We start from the raw sequence: 15,699 nt of genomic DNA, 5'->3' as shown, positions 1-15,699 counted from the left end.
TAGCCCCGGCTGTCCTGGAACTTACTTTATAGACCAGGCTGGCCTCCAACTCAGAGATCCTGCTCTGCTTCCCGAGTGCTGGGATCAAAGGCATGTGCACTATCACCCAGCTGAAAAAGAGAAGTCTTAACAATCTGGGCATATCACATCAATCCAAATGATCAAAGTGTATGTAAGTGTAAAGCTGTATGACATCAGCATCCAAGTGTTAACTGGTGTCTCTTTTTTTTCCACACAAAATACAAGATACTGGAGGATGAGGAGATGGCTCAGTGCAAGACAGGGGTTCAGACCCTTAGTACCTGTGTAAAACTCAGCACGGTGGGACAAAACAGCTACCACCTGTACCAAGTGGAGCTCTGTATTTCATACAGTCAGAATTCCAATCTTTCTGCATAAACTATACAGTTTTTCTGCCAAAGACTATGCCCGATACATTTCTCCAAGTCTTTTTTTATCCCCCTCAAAGAATTTAGCTCCAAGACCCAAAAGAAACTGTGATGTTGACATCAGATTTCACGAGGTACCACTCCACTTGTTCTAGATAACTACACTCTTACAGCCTTCAGGGCTGAACACAATGGCCGAAAGTGGTGGGGCTGAAACTGGATTTACGTAGCTTATCTACAAATGGGGATGGCTCCTTAGTCATCCCCATTACATGGCTCTAGATTTATAAATAACCTATTTTGATCATGGCTTTGGATTCCAGATGCTCAGAACTTGGTTCTGTTCAGTGGTAGGTTTTGCCTAATGCACAAATATAAAAGGACAGAATTCCATAATTTAAAGAGACTATGTAATTTTTCATAACTGAGGTAGATAAACAGTTTCAGTGAAACTGTTGAAAACCCCAAAGCTAGTAAGTATTATCACTTCCTACTCCTGCCAAGATGGGGTAAATGTATCAAATTAGCCCTTTCACTGTGAGAAAGAGAAGGAACTGAATGATACAGAGGAAGTGGCAATTGTACATAAGAATTGCATAGCATTTTAAGCAGGATCTACATTTGAAGGCATTGTAATGTGACCAGCGCCGGCAGAACATGGACCTATGATGTTTACGTCCTGATGCATGAGCACTGAGTTTATGCTGGGCTTTCTATTTCCAGGGAATTTTCAAAACTAGATTGAAGATAACAGAGCCCAGGTAAAAGACAATAGCATCCCCAGGTTGAATTAAAGGCTATAACCCAGGGCAGCTAAAGTGGCTGGGACTGCAGACATGCTCCCAGAAAGGGGTCAAGTGCAGGGAAAGAGTTCTTGAATACAGATAGAAATAAATCCCCATTAAGCTAGTGGCTTACCTTATGACTAAACCTGGCATACACAAAGAAAGTTACCAAGAAACCTACTGGAAAGCAGCCACTCAGAATCTAATATGCTAAGCATAATTTTGGCTCCCAGCAGAAGTTGAACTTCAAGCCTAGAGGTTCAATACACAATAGCTTGTTGCTGAGGCTGTCAAAGGACTCTTGTAATAAGGGCACAATGATACTGGAAGAGAACAGATATGACATAGCTTGAAACCAAGCCTTTGCAGGATCAGTATGGTCTACCAGGCATTCTTCCTACCTCCCAGAAGAAAGTGTAACCTTTTAAAGATGAAGAATATTAACCAAAGTCTCTCCGTTTTCTATTACTCTCCAAATCCAATATAAAATTGTGAGCCATTCTAAAAGTCAGATCCAAATGATTAAACACGAAGAGAAAACTTTAATCAAATAAGAGCCAGGTATTAGAGCTGACAGGATACTTAAATAATTAGGCTTAGTGAGCTTGAAAACTAGAAGAAAAGATGAACAAAAATGAAAAGATGGACAGTTTGTTTCAATATACAACTGAAAACATTGTCATAATAATAACAGACAGACCGACATTCTAAAACTAAACATAATTGAAAACAAGAATCTGTGGTGGTGTGAACGAGCTGTCCCACATTGTCTCAGGCATTTGAATACTTCCAGTTCATGGCACTGTTTGGGAATGTTGAGGAGGCGTGGCCTTGCTGGAGGAAGTATGACACTGGGACAGGCTTTGAGAGTTTAGACTCCTAACATTTCTAGTTAGCTCTCTCTGTTTCCTGCTTCCTGTTAAAGACGTGAGGTCTCAGCTTCTGCTCTGGCTGCCATGCCTGCCACCTGCTGCCATGTTTTGCTGCCATAATGGCTTAGCTACAGTCCAAAACAAATCCTTATTTTTGTAAGTTGCCTTGGTTGTGGGTTTATCACAACAACAGAAAAGTAGCTAATACATACCCCTTTGCTGTATTTCATTATGGTGGATATAGCTGAAGTCAGGATTAGTGATCTGGATTGTAGCCCCATCTAAGTTGAAGGGCAGAGGCTAAAAAGAGAACAAGGGACTAGCTCAGTACAGTTAAAGGATCTAAGATGTATGCATTTCAGTATCTGAAAAAGGAGAGAGAATGGCGGAGAAGCCATATTTCAGGACGTCAGAGTTTTCTACATATGATGAAAGAAAATGGACCTCTTGAGAATCTGAGGCTTATCATTAGTTTGCCTAAGTGTCTGTGCTTGCAAAACATATTGCTATCACCTATTTTATTAAGTAGACTATGAAGTGCTCTATCAATTTTAATGTTTCTGCAATAAATCTTTTGAAAATGTAATAAATATATTTGTTACTATGTGCATGCTAAATATAATATACTTATATCATATATATATATATATATATATATATATATATATGAGATAGCTGTGAGGAGACATTCACACTCAAAAGTAGGCGAAAGGCTGGCTAATAAGATGGCTCAGTGGGTGAGGGCACTTGCTGTCAAGCCTGATGACCTGAGTTCAACCCTCAGAACTCACATGGTAGAAGGAGAGAAATGGCTCCCTCAAATAGTCCTCTGATCTCCACACATGTACCATAGCATAAGTGTACTTGCCCAAGCATGTGCACACATGCACTATAAAAAACATGTATTATACACTCATGTATTATAAAAAAAAAACCAAACATACAGACAATGTGAAAAGTAAAATGCACACCACCAAGGTTGCTAACCATGTGCATCATGCCTTTTTAAAAATGATTATTTGGGAATCTCACATCAGGCGGCAGCCCAGATGGTTACACAGGCCACCCACAGCAGGCTTTCCCAGACAGGAAAGCCTGAGGACTTCATCACAGGAAAGCCCGAGGACTTCACCAAGGCAGTGGCACAGACATCGAATGTCTACATGGATCTCAGGCTTCATCACTGCCTGGGGCAGCAGCATAGACCACAGACACCAACATAGCCTCCGGGGACATCACGAGGGCTATATTGGTCCTTCGAGGAGACCCGATCCAGACTGTGAAACTTTCCTCATCTCAGGCCTCCCTCGTTACCCAAAGCCAGGGAGATCCCGTGGCCAGACGGCAGGTTGAGGGCTGAGTATGTGTCTGTTTAAGCTCCAAGCTGTTGTACACCATGGGGCCGACCTACTGGGTAATGACTGCAAGTAGACCTCAGCTCTCTCTTCAGCACTTGTGACCGCCATCACATCTCCAGTTCTGCCTCTGTCTATAGTGCGTGCACCGCTCCGTTTCCAGTCTTTCCCATCTCTTTGTAATGGTGCCCACCGTGCAGTACTTGGCTGTCTTCTACCCTGCATCATGTTTTTTTTTTTTTTTTTTCGTTTTTGTTTTTAAGTTGTATTTATTTCCTAAAGGGTGTTGGCCAGCATGTTTGACTGTGCATCTCATGCATGCAGTGCCCATGGAGGCCAGAAGAGGGCAATGGATTCCCAAGAACTGAAGTTACAGACTTGTTTGCAACTGTGGGTGCTTGGGATTGAATCCAGGTCCTCTGGGAAAGCAGGCAGTGCTCTTAACTACTGAGCGTCTCTCCAGCCCAGAATCCTGCTTTTTAACTGCTGGCATCTGAAATACTATGAGTGAAAATCTAAACCTTTTGATGAGATCCATCAAAAACTCTAACAGATCACTATGTATGTAGTGGCCCAAAAGCTCAGTTTACCTTTCAAAATTGCAAAAAGAGGACACCCTTGCATTTTAAAGGAAGTTCTACACAAAGCTTACAGTCATTCTTTTAATAATGCACTTTTGGAGAGCCAAGCTGAAAGAAAAAGTACATTAGAATGCCCTAAAGATATTTATATAATTTGTACCAGGATTGGAAGAATTGTAAATGAAAAAAAAATAATGCTGATAATTTAAAATGGTGATACACATGCACAAGAATAAAGCAATAAAATAAATTTTAAAAATAATTTAAAGGGGCTGGAGAGATGGCTCAGTGGTTAAGAGCACTGTCTGCTCTTCCAAAGGTCCTGAGTTCAATTCCCAGCAACCACATGGTGGCTCTCAGTCATCTGTAGTGAAATCTGGTGCCCTCTTCTGGCCTGCAGGACACTGTATACATAATAAATAAATAAATCTTTAAAAAAATAATTTAAAAACAAGAAACAATGAATTTGAATTTCCACCTATCTTACACAGCTTTTGTACCACTGCCCTGTGCCACCATTGTGATTCTGCCGTGGGTGACCTTTTAGAATTTCCATTTCCACTTTGAGTGTTACAATTGTAGGGATTGTGGCTGGGAAATTTTGGTATTTCAGAAAGTCAACATTTTGGGATTGTGGTATCTGGGGAGTATAATCAGTGCTGGTAATAACACTCCCTAATTTGTTCTTGATTTTTTTTCTTTTGAAGCAGGGACTCACTATTCTAGATTAACCTGGAACACACTGTGTGGCTCGAACTGACTCGAAATCCTCCTATCTCATCCTCCTGAGTGCTGGGCTCGCCGGTGTGAAGGACAAGCCCAGCTCTCACATATCATATCAGGAAACATAAAAATTACAATTTTCAGTAAAATGATACACAACACACAGAATGAAGAGACTCATAAAACAGACACTGGAAGGCTGATGAAATAGCTCAGCAGATAAAGGTGCCTGCTGCCAAGCCTCATGATCATAGTTTAAGTCCCAGGATCCACACAGTGAAAAGAGAGAACAACTCTCACTGTCTTCTGACTTCCACATGTACACTGTGATATTTGAGAGCACACATATGAACACTGTAAATAAATATAATTTTTAATTATTTCTTACATTTTTGAGATTATGATATTATTATGAGATTATTTTATAACATAATTATTTGAGATTATAATAGAATATAATTATTATTCCCCCTTTTCTTTCCTCTCTCCCATATACCCTTTCTTACTTACTTTCTTTCAAATTCATGGCTTTTTTTCATTAATGTTTGTTACATAGATGTTTATTGATATATATTCCTACATATGAATATTAAGAATACATATATATTCTAAAATATATAAATACATCCTGCTCAATATGTACCATGTTACTTATATGTATATAAAAATGATTTTTAAAATTTAAAAAGATAGGCATTGGATCATATAAAATCCACAAAAAAAAGAAAAAGAGTAGTGATTAAAAACTTCCCAGGGAATAACTAATCATCGATCTGAACTGGAACCCAGATGCAGATAGTTGGAATACCAGCATGGAACTGATCCAGACCCAAGGAACATGGGTTTCTGTGAGGAAACCTCGGAAATCTATGGGACCTCCTGTAGAAGCCCAGTATTTATCCCTAGCATAGGTGTGGACTTTGGGAGCCCAGTCCATATAGAGGAATACTCCCTGAGCCAAGACACACGGGGGTGGGCCTAGCCCCTACCCCAAAAGAAACGAAAGATTCTGATGACACCCTATGGAAGGCCTCACCATCCAGGGGGAACAGAGAAGATATGTGACAGATAAGGTTTTAGTGGGGGGGGGCGGGTAGGGGAGGACGGGTGGGAGAAGGGAAATGGGATTGTCATGTAAAACAATCCTGTTCCTAATTCAAATTTTAAAAGTTGGAAAAAAAATAAAGCAAGTTAAAAAAAAGAAAAGAAAAGAAAAGAAAAGAAAAGAAAATCCCAATCAAAATCCCAGTAACAATACTGGGGATGTTGACATGGTGACAATAAAATCTGACAGAAATCCAATGGGTCTAAAAAAATTAAAAATAAAAATAAAAAAATAAATAACTTCCCAGGGAAATGCTGGCAGAGAAGGAACAGTTGGCCCAGCTCTCAGCTGCTGAGATCTCCATGACAACAGAGCAGACCAAGAAAGGCAGAGGGGCCAAGATCAGTTCCACCTCCTGAAAGGGCTTAGGTACTGTGGTTCTGTTGTACCTTCTTCACTGAGACTCTTTAACATCTGCCAGTGACTGCTGAGTGTTTTGGGAAGGTGATGTCATAACAAGCAGGATGATTATGGTGTGAGCTTTTCTGTGTAGTAAGCAGCCTGTCTACCTATCTTGAGAAGGCCTGTTTTGTTGTTTTTGTTTTTCAGACAAAGGGGTAAGCCTGCCTATTTTGGCAATGAAATATTAGCAATGTCTTTGGGTCAACACAAATATAAATCTGTTTTCCCACTTAATTTGATTGGTAATGAAAGTAGTTTCAATCTGGGCATTAAGCCACTGCTTGGAAGGCTGAGGCAAGATGGTATTGAGCTCAAGACTAGCTGGGGCTACTTGGTGAGATGCCCTGTATAAATCAATCAGTCAAGCAGGCAGTCAACCGATGTCTTCTTTTCAGAAAATGGTATCAATATTTCTCTGATTATCTCTTGGGTTTACTTATCAATTTAAAAGAAGAAAGCATCATTATGCCTTAATCATCTAAATTTCTAACTGTCATTTTAATATTCTCAAAAAGTGACAAGACATACAAAGAAGAACTTTTAACATGCTTTTAAAACATCTGTATGAGTGTTTGCCTGCATGCATACCTTTGAGGGTCAGAAAAGGGGATTGTTTCAGGAAGTTTGTACATTGTTTGAAGATGTATTGCTGTGACTGGGCTTAATAAAGGACTGAATGGTCATAGCTAGGCAGTGGAGAATTGGTGGGATTTCCAGGGTGAGAGAGGAACTGGAGAAGAATCTAGGCATGTGGAGATGCCAGTGAGACCCTGGGGAAGTTGGATGTACAGAATGAAGGAGAGGTAAAAAGCCACATGGCAGAATACAGATTAATATAAATAGGTAAATTTAAGTTTTAAGAGCTAGCTGGTAATAAGGCTAAGCTAAAGGTGATGTAAATGCTGATCCCTCTACTGTGGAAACAGCTCTGTATGAGACATGATAAATCTTGTTGGCTACAGAATCCTCATGACTTATTATTACATGCCATCCTTTCATATGGCATGGATGGAGATTTATATTAAATTTTGGTTATGCAGTCCAATTGGACTTATAAAGTTGACAAATGCCTTTTACCTGCTCAAACAGAGAACAGAATCATCTTTACCTGATTTGCGCATACCACACGTTCCCTACTTGTGTTAATGCAGATGTATATGAACCTTTAAAAATTTATTTGTTTTAAGAAAAAAAGGACCAGACATCAATGAAGACAATTAGCCCAGATGATCCAGCTCTCAGAATTCTTCTGTTGCAGTTTCCTCAAAATTCTGCATCCAACAACTTTAAAGCAACTAGCTGAGATGATCCAGTCTCACAGACTACTCCAGTCAGGACCTCAGTTAAGCCTGAAATTTCCCATTCAACAGAGACACAAATGATACAGCTAGCTCTCCCAGGACTTGATCATTATCTCAATTTTCTCGGGTCCCCTAAAGATGCTATTGCCCCCAGACAACAGTAAGCAATTTTAAGAACATGTCACCCACATTTCCATGAGGTGGCAGGCATGGTCTTTGGTCATTCAGTAGGTTATGGATTTTTATTATCATTTGGGGGACTTAGTTGCAAGTTGTTATTGGCCATGGTAAGTGTGGACACTAAGCAAAGGAAGTTAGATTCAGGGATCGCCTTCTGAAAAGATAAAAAGGAGCATATAGGAAAATAGGATAAAGAGTGGGTTATGGAATCTACTTTTAAACTAAAAAGCAGATATTAATCTCAAATATTTTACATTGGAATGAATTTTTATATATTGATATAAATTTAAGGTTATTTTTGTTAGAATATACTGTATGCATGTTTCTACTTTTGTTTAAGGTATTGTACCTATGCAACTCATTAAAAAATGTAATGTAACGTTCTAGTCCCTGAAAGCTATTTAGGATGATAAAGAAATGCAGGTTAGTAGTTAGTCATCTATAACAATGAAAATTATAGTCATATTAGGTATGTTTACAAGGTCAAACAGAGATACATTTTAGAGAGATAGATGGTCTTCAAACACTTAAGAGAGCTACAGAATATGGCATTTAAGATGTTTTAATAACATTAAGCTTTTCATGACAGTGAGATATGTCTGCTCCTGGCAGCACCAATTTACTTCAAAAAAAGTATAATGGTCATTGAAAAACCTTTATATGGAATTTTCTTTCTTTGTGGTAAATTAGCCACTGGGCAAAAAACTTCCCTTGCCTTGACTGCTGACAGTATGCTGTCCAAATTGGACAAACAGGATACAAAAGAAACTAACTGCTACACTTTGCCAGGACAAGGTAGGACAGTCCTTTAAAATTCCACCTTCACAGAAAAGACTGACATATATTCTAGGTCTATAGGACGAAAATGGATGCCCCAACATTGTAGAGGAAACTTGGGTGACTGTCCAGACAGCCAGATGTCTCTATCATTGCTATAAGTATTGGAAGTTGTTTTGCTCTGCACTTCCTGTTTATTCAGGTAATATTATATCCTTCTTGGGTCTCTGATGGGGTTGAAGATTAGATAGTTATAGTTACAGTTTTTCTTGTTACCAAATTCGGAAAAGAATTCACAAAAAGAGATGTAAAGTGTATAAGGTTGAGAGACATAAAAGCTTAAGCTGTTTATCTAAGAGACTGCTTAAGTTCTAAGAAGGTATTTATAGGTTAGTAATACAAGTTATGATAGAAAGTGAATTAGGTACAAAACTTTGGACTCACCAAGATAGGATAGATTATTTTCCCCAAATTTGTCAAATTAAAATGGACTGGGCATTGTGGATGTAATTCTTATTTGACAATTGTTCTTATTGTATATGGTTTTACTTGTTAAAGTTAAAGCCCTTTCCTTTTTATTTAGACAAAAGGGGGAAATGTTTCAGAATAGTTGTACACTGTGTGAAGGTGTATTGCTATGATTGGTTTAATAAAGAGTTGAATGGCTCATAGCTAGGCAGGAGAGAATAGGCGGGACTTCCTGGGAAAGACAGGAACCAGAAAAGAATCTAGGCACATGAGAGACACCAGGGAGACACTGAGGAAGTTGGACATACAGAATGAAGGAGAGATTGATTTAAGTTTTAAGAGCTGGTTGGTAAAAAGCCAAGCTTTTATAATTAATAAAGTCTCCATGTCATTATTTGGGGGCTGGATGTCCAAGAAAGTACAACAGGAAAGACCTACACATTGGATTCCCTGGAACTGGAGTTACAGGCAGTTGTGAATGTCCATGTGGATGCTGGGAGTCAGATTTGGGTCCTCTCTGCAAAAGCATCCTGTGCTCTTAACCTCACCCCTCTCTCTAAGCTGCTTCTAAAACTGGGACTTGGGTTATGGTTTCCCAAGGGATCTGAAGAAGACCTCCATAGAGAAACAGCACAGAGAACTTGGAATCTGACTGTGAGGCTTGGGGAAGCAGAGGGCCACATTCCCTAATAAGCATGAGAAAAAGAAGCTAGGAGTGGCTGAAAGATACAACCTAAGACATTAAAAAGAGGGTGTAACTTGAACAAATAAAAGACCCAGATACAACCTTAAGACATTAAAAAGAGGGTGTAACGTGAACAAATAAAAGACCCAGAGGCTGATATATAAGACAAGCAAAGCAGCCAGCCACTAGCTCTCACCTCAAGCTCAGGCTGAAAGGGGTGATCCATGCATGAGCTCTTCACCAATTCTCACACTGCTGCCTCCCCTCAGTGTGGCTGGAGAATGGATGCTCCTATCTTCAGTGTGGCTGGAGAATGAATGCCTCTCTGAGACATTGCTTCTGTCTTATATAGTTCCCTAATGTTGGGATTAAAGGTATGAGCTATAATTCTCTTTTGGACTGATTCAATCTCGTATAGATCTGGGTAGACTTGGACTCACAGAGATCCATCTACCTCTTAATCCTGATTCCTAGGATTAAAGGTGTGTATCACCACCTCCTAGCTTCTGGCTGCTGGAATTAAAGGTGTGTGACTGGCTTCTAAGGCTTGTGGCTGGCTTTGCTTTTTGAATCCTCAGGCAATCTTTAATAAATCATAAATAATATATCACTACAAGAGGAGGCTGGAGAGATGGCTCAGAGGTTAATAGCTGTTCTTCCAGAGGTCCTGAGTTCAATTCTTAGCACCCACATGGTGGCTCACCATCTATAATGAAATCTGGTGCCTTCTTCCGGCATGCAGGCATAAATGCAGGTAGAACACTGTATACATAATAAATAATTTTTAGAAAAGGATATCAAAAAGAAATTACTCAGAAGAAGTAACTAAGTAATTTCAGTAGCACTGAACCATGAGAATGAGTAAAGAAAGTCCAACATAACAAACAGGAGCTGGAAGACTTCGAGAAGGAAAAAAAACATCAGTGGAAGCTACTTAGTCAATAGCAGTTGAGATGGGGAACTTGAACATGAAAGAGACCTCAAAGCACATGCCCACAGGGAAACACTTCCTCCAGCAAGGCCATACCCACTCCAACAAAGCCACACCTACTAATCGTGCCATTCCCTATGAGCCCATGGGAACCAATTGCATTCAAACTACCAATTCTTCTCCCTGATCACTATAAACTTATAATAATATTATAATGTGAAATGTATTTAGTCCATATTCTATTACAATCTCAACAATGTTTTAAAGTCCAACGTTAAAAGTCTCTTTTGGGATTCATGCAATCTCTTAACTGTAATCCCCTATAAAATCAAGATTAAAAAATAGATCACCTACCTCCAACATATAGTGGCACAGGGTACACATTGCCATTCCAAAATGTAGGGAAGGAAGCATAGCAAGGAAATACAAACCAAAGCAAGACCAAAAACCAACTGCAAAAACTCCAAACTTGGCATCCCCATGTCTGGGGTCAAAGCACTTCAGATCTCCAACTCATTTCAGTTTTGTTTACTGAAACACACTTCTTTCTTTTGGGCTGTTTCCAATCCCTGTTAGCAGCTTTCCTCAGCAGCTATCCCATGACTCTGACATATCTAACATCTTAGATTCTCCAAGGCAATCCAGGCCTCAACTTCACAGCTTCATGCAATGGTCCCTCTAGGCCTCCATTCAGGCACTTGCCTGGCCTCAGCATCTTTCCTTAGTTGCAGAGGGCATTTCCATAGCCCTTTTCTTCTGTCCTTAACTGCAGAACCACATGGATAGAGCTGCCAAGTTCTGCAGCTTAATGAGACTGGAGCATGGTCCCCTCATTCAATTATATATTCACCAACTTTCTGTTTTGATGATTTCCTTCACTGCCTAAACTTGGCTATTCTTGAACTTGCTCTGTAGACCAGGCTGGCCTCAAACTCAGAGATCCACCAGCATCTGCCTTCTCAGTGCTGGGGTTAAAGGTATGTGCCACCACACCAGACTCTAAGATTTTCTTTAATTCCTTTTCACAAGTTGGAAAGTTAGCTGGATGGGATCTTGTCCTGAGCTCACCATTCCTTTTATTCTATTTCTTAGTCTGTTTATCTCTTTTAACACAGGATTTAACTCCATTCCATTTCTCGGTGCTCCTTTTCTCCTCAAACTGTACATCTTGTATTTTTACTTCCTCAGCTTGCTCCTTTTCATTGCAAATCTTTATTTGAATTACCACTAATAATCACACGACAGGGTCTACACTGGGGTGTTTTGAGATTCCCTCTGCTAACAGAATTAGTCCAAATCTCTTCACTTTAGCCTCAGGCAGACGTTTTGGACAAAGACAAAAAGCAGCCACATTCTTCATCAAAATTATCACAAGAACAATCTCTCGGTAACATTCTAAAATTCTCTGAAACCTCTTGAGCTAGCCCCCCACAGTTTGCATCATCCTCAGCACCATCGTCGCCCAAACTCCTGCTAGTATGGACCATTAAGCAGGGCTTCAGCATTCCACTGCTTTCCTAACCCCAAAGTGCCAAAGCCCAAATTCCTCCAAACAAAAACATAATCAGGCCTATCATACCAATACCCTAGTCACCAGTACCAACTTCTATCTTAGTTAGGATTTCTATTGCTTCAACAAAACACAATGACCAAAAAACAAGTTGGGGAGGAAAGGGTTTATTTGGCTTACACTTCCAGATCATAGTTCATCATTGGAGGAAGTCAGAATAGGAACTCGAGCAGGGCTGGAACCTGGAGGCAGAAGCTGATACAGAGACCATTGAGGGAGTTACTTACTGACTTGCTTCCCTGGCTTGCTCAGCCTGCTTTCTTATAAAACTTGATAGAACCAACATCCCAGGGATGGTACTACCCACAATGGGCTACATCCTCTCCCATTGATTACTAACTGAGAAAATGTCTTACATCTGGATCTCATGGAGGCATTTCCTTAAATGAGACTCCTTCCTCTCTGATGACTCTAGCCTGTCAAGTTGACACACAAAACCAGCCAGTACCATGGCTTAATATGAATGAATTTAATTTGGATGTGTGAGTTATTCAATTACTTGGTAAGGTTTAAGAATTCTCTGGCATCACTGGCTATGATTCATTCCCCTGCCTCTCCCAATTCCCACCACCAAGGTTCTGGAATTTTACTCATTTCATCACACTGCGTGTTTTCAGGTGAAGGATAAACATGAACTTCAGCAATCTGGATATTCTTTTTTCGTTCACTACAAAACAGTCAAGCAGGGTCTTCCCTGTACATAGCACACAGTTCCATGCTGCTCAAAAGAATTAAAGAGCAAGAGCAAGGCAATGCCAGATGTGAATGCAACAATGCAGAGTCTGAAGCAAAAGTGACTCAGATTCCAGAGTCTCTAATACAGTACTAGCTTTTCCCGGTTGCTATTGAGCAACCTAAGAAGACCACACCCCCTTTTGGGAGTAACAACTCCAGGGTTTGAGAGCACCAGAATCATGTAGTGTGTTTAAAAGGAAAACATGAGGGGTGTGAGTATGAATGTTGTTTCAAGAGATGGTTGGTAGAGGGCTAGGGATGTAGCACAGTGGTAGAATGTTTGCCTGGCTTGTGTAAGGTCTGGGTTGGTTCTTCAGCACTGGGGTGGGGTGGGACTTGACTCAAAAAGAAATTTTGTAACTACAATTAACTAATTAAAAAATTAATTTAACTAATCTCAAATTAATTTAAAATTAATTAAATAATTTAACAATTAATTTGTAACTCAAGTAGCCTAAGCAAGAGAAGTGGATTTTATCATAAGGAAACAATGGTAAATGGCATATCCTCATGAAAACACCATAATTAAATGCAATGTTTTATGTGGTAATATAATAATTTAAAAAATAAAATATGTTTAAAAGAAGCAACAGCATCTGGTAAATGCACAGGAAATGTGCAAGCAGGCCTTGGGAAAAGCTGAGAGCAACAAATGGAAACCAAGCTGAGATTCTCATTCCAAGTCAGCTTCTCTACACACGCCTACTATGTTTTGTTCTCTCTGCTTCCCTGACCCACATGGCAGTAGCCTTATTGCAAATATTTGTTATTCCCTACTACTAGAATCGTTCTATCATGATCGATGACAATCATTTGAGATTGTGGTAGGAGGCATATCTTTTTTGAATGGAAGAAAGAAGTTAGAGATAGTTATAAACACATTATTGTTTTACCAAATTAAGCATTATATACCCCAAAGTTGCTTTCTGTTCTATACTGTCTCTGTTAATAGCACCATCGTTTTCTTTCTCTTACCTATTCCAATTCTTCATCCTTTATTATGAGCCAATCACAGTGTCATTGAGTCTTAACTCAAAAGTCTCATGAAGAATTCTGAATAATTGCTGAAGGTAATTTAAATTGTAACAAAAGCATACATTATTTAACCTATATCTACTGGTGAAAGAAAGAACCACATCAGAACCCAGGGGTGGTGGCTCACATCTGGAGTCCCAGCATGTGGCATGCTGAGGCAGAATATGATTGCGATTCCAAGGCTGGCATGTACTTTAGGTGAGTTCTAGGCCAACCTGAGCGGCATAGCAAGACCCTGTCTGTTGGGGGGGGGTACCTATGAGTCGGGGGAGTGAATATAAGAGAATGATTATCACATCAGTATTTAAAGTTGAACCTGAGCTCAAATCCTGTCCCCATCACTGGTAGCTATGTAACCTTTTTGGAAAAATCCTTCTCTGAGGCTTCCCCAACTATGAAGTGGGGGCCTTCAATTAACAAATTTTGCTGGGCTGTTTGGCTAAATTTATAAATACTCATTGACTAACTATAAGCATTTAACAAAGAATAGTTGTTACTAGTGTAATAAATACATTTGTATAATTTCATTTTTTAACTTACAAAACCCACGTGTTCCCATTTAATAGTCACAAAACGCTTTAGAGACCAAGAATATCCCTTTCTCATAGACGAGGACACCAAAGAGCACAAATGTGAGGCCCCTCCTTAAGGGTAGTTTGTAACACGATTAATAAAAGACCCAGAGACAGATACTAGGGTTCAAGTTTCAAGCTGAAAATCAGAAAAGCAAAGCAGTCAGCCACTAGCTCTTACCTCTAGCTCAGGCTGCAAGGTGATCCTAGCTCTAGCAAATCTCAGAGTGCAATGCTCTCCTTAACGTGGCTGGAGAATCCTGAGTCTTTAATGTCTTCATATCCTCATTGTGGCTGGAGAATGAATGACAGCTCTGAGACCTTGCTCCTGTCTTATATACCTCCCTAATGCTGGGATTAAAGGTGTGTGATCCCAGATTCTGGGATCAAAGGCATGAACTCCGTTACTCTACACTCTTGTGTAGGTCCTGGTGGTCTTGAACTAACAGAGATCCGTCAATCTCTTAACGCTGAGTCCTGAATTCAAGGTATGTACCGCCACTGCCTGATCTCTATAGCTTGAGGCTGACTTTGCTTTCTGAATCCTCAGGCAAGCTTTAATAAATCATAATACATCACCACACTTAGCCAGTTCTTGATCATTTTATATAATATTTACTTGCTGATCTCCTTTTAAGATTTTCAGGTGTATGAGAGTTTTACCTCCACTTATGTCTGTGCACCACCTGCATGCAGAGTCTGAAGAGGCCAGAAGAGAACATCAGATCTCTCTGCAAGAGCAGCCAGCTTTCTTGACCCCATGTCGCCTTTCCAGCCTCTCTTTGCTGATCTCTTGCCACAAACTGTTTAAGAACCTGTGGCAGGATAAACACTTAAACCACAACAACAACAACATAAAACCTCAAAAAATGTCTGCAGAGACATACACAAATATAAAATCATGCTATACATAAAATTTCCTGTTAGAAAATCTGAAAATATATCTCTTCAGTTGCTTCACACTAAAAGTTCGTTCTCAGTCACCTTTCTAGCCCTTTTCGAATACGTCAAGTGTAAAGAAACAAGAAAATTGTTTCAGCTTGGGTGCCACGCCGCTTCAAGAGACACGACTTTGTGAAAGCAAGCAAACAAAACAAACAAAAACAAAACCACACAAAAGTGGGCGGAACTTGGCTAGTCGGAGGAGGTAGGAGGAAAGATGGCGGAACTAAAGTTCAGGTGGAGGTAGTTCCCGGTGGGAAGCCAGTTGGAGGGACCGGTAGTGGAACGCTC

General features: G+C 39.9%; 1 long non-coding RNA gene across 1 annotated transcript; it reads right to left on the bottom strand.

Moving 5' to 3' along the window:
- Positions 1-755: 755 nt before the first annotated feature.
- On the bottom strand, positions 756-15,612 carry LOC118239478. The gene is made up of 3 exons (XR_004771724.1): positions 15,130-15,612; positions 14,648-14,760; positions 756-2,346 (listed from the first exon to the last, which is right to left on the bottom strand). It is a non-coding gene; the product is annotated as an uncharacterized LOC118239478 (long non-coding RNA).
- Between the last annotated feature and the right edge of the window lie 87 nt (positions 15,613-15,699).

This window comes from Cricetulus griseus (genome assembly GCF_003668045.3).
Source record: "Cricetulus griseus strain 17A/GY chromosome 1 unlocalized genomic scaffold, alternate assembly CriGri-PICRH-1.0 chr1_0, whole genome shotgun sequence".
NCBI lineage: Eukaryota > Metazoa > Chordata > Mammalia > Rodentia > Cricetidae > Cricetulus > Cricetulus griseus.
Note: the sequence above shows the minus strand (reverse complement) of the source record. Positions and strands in the feature narration are given on the sequence as shown.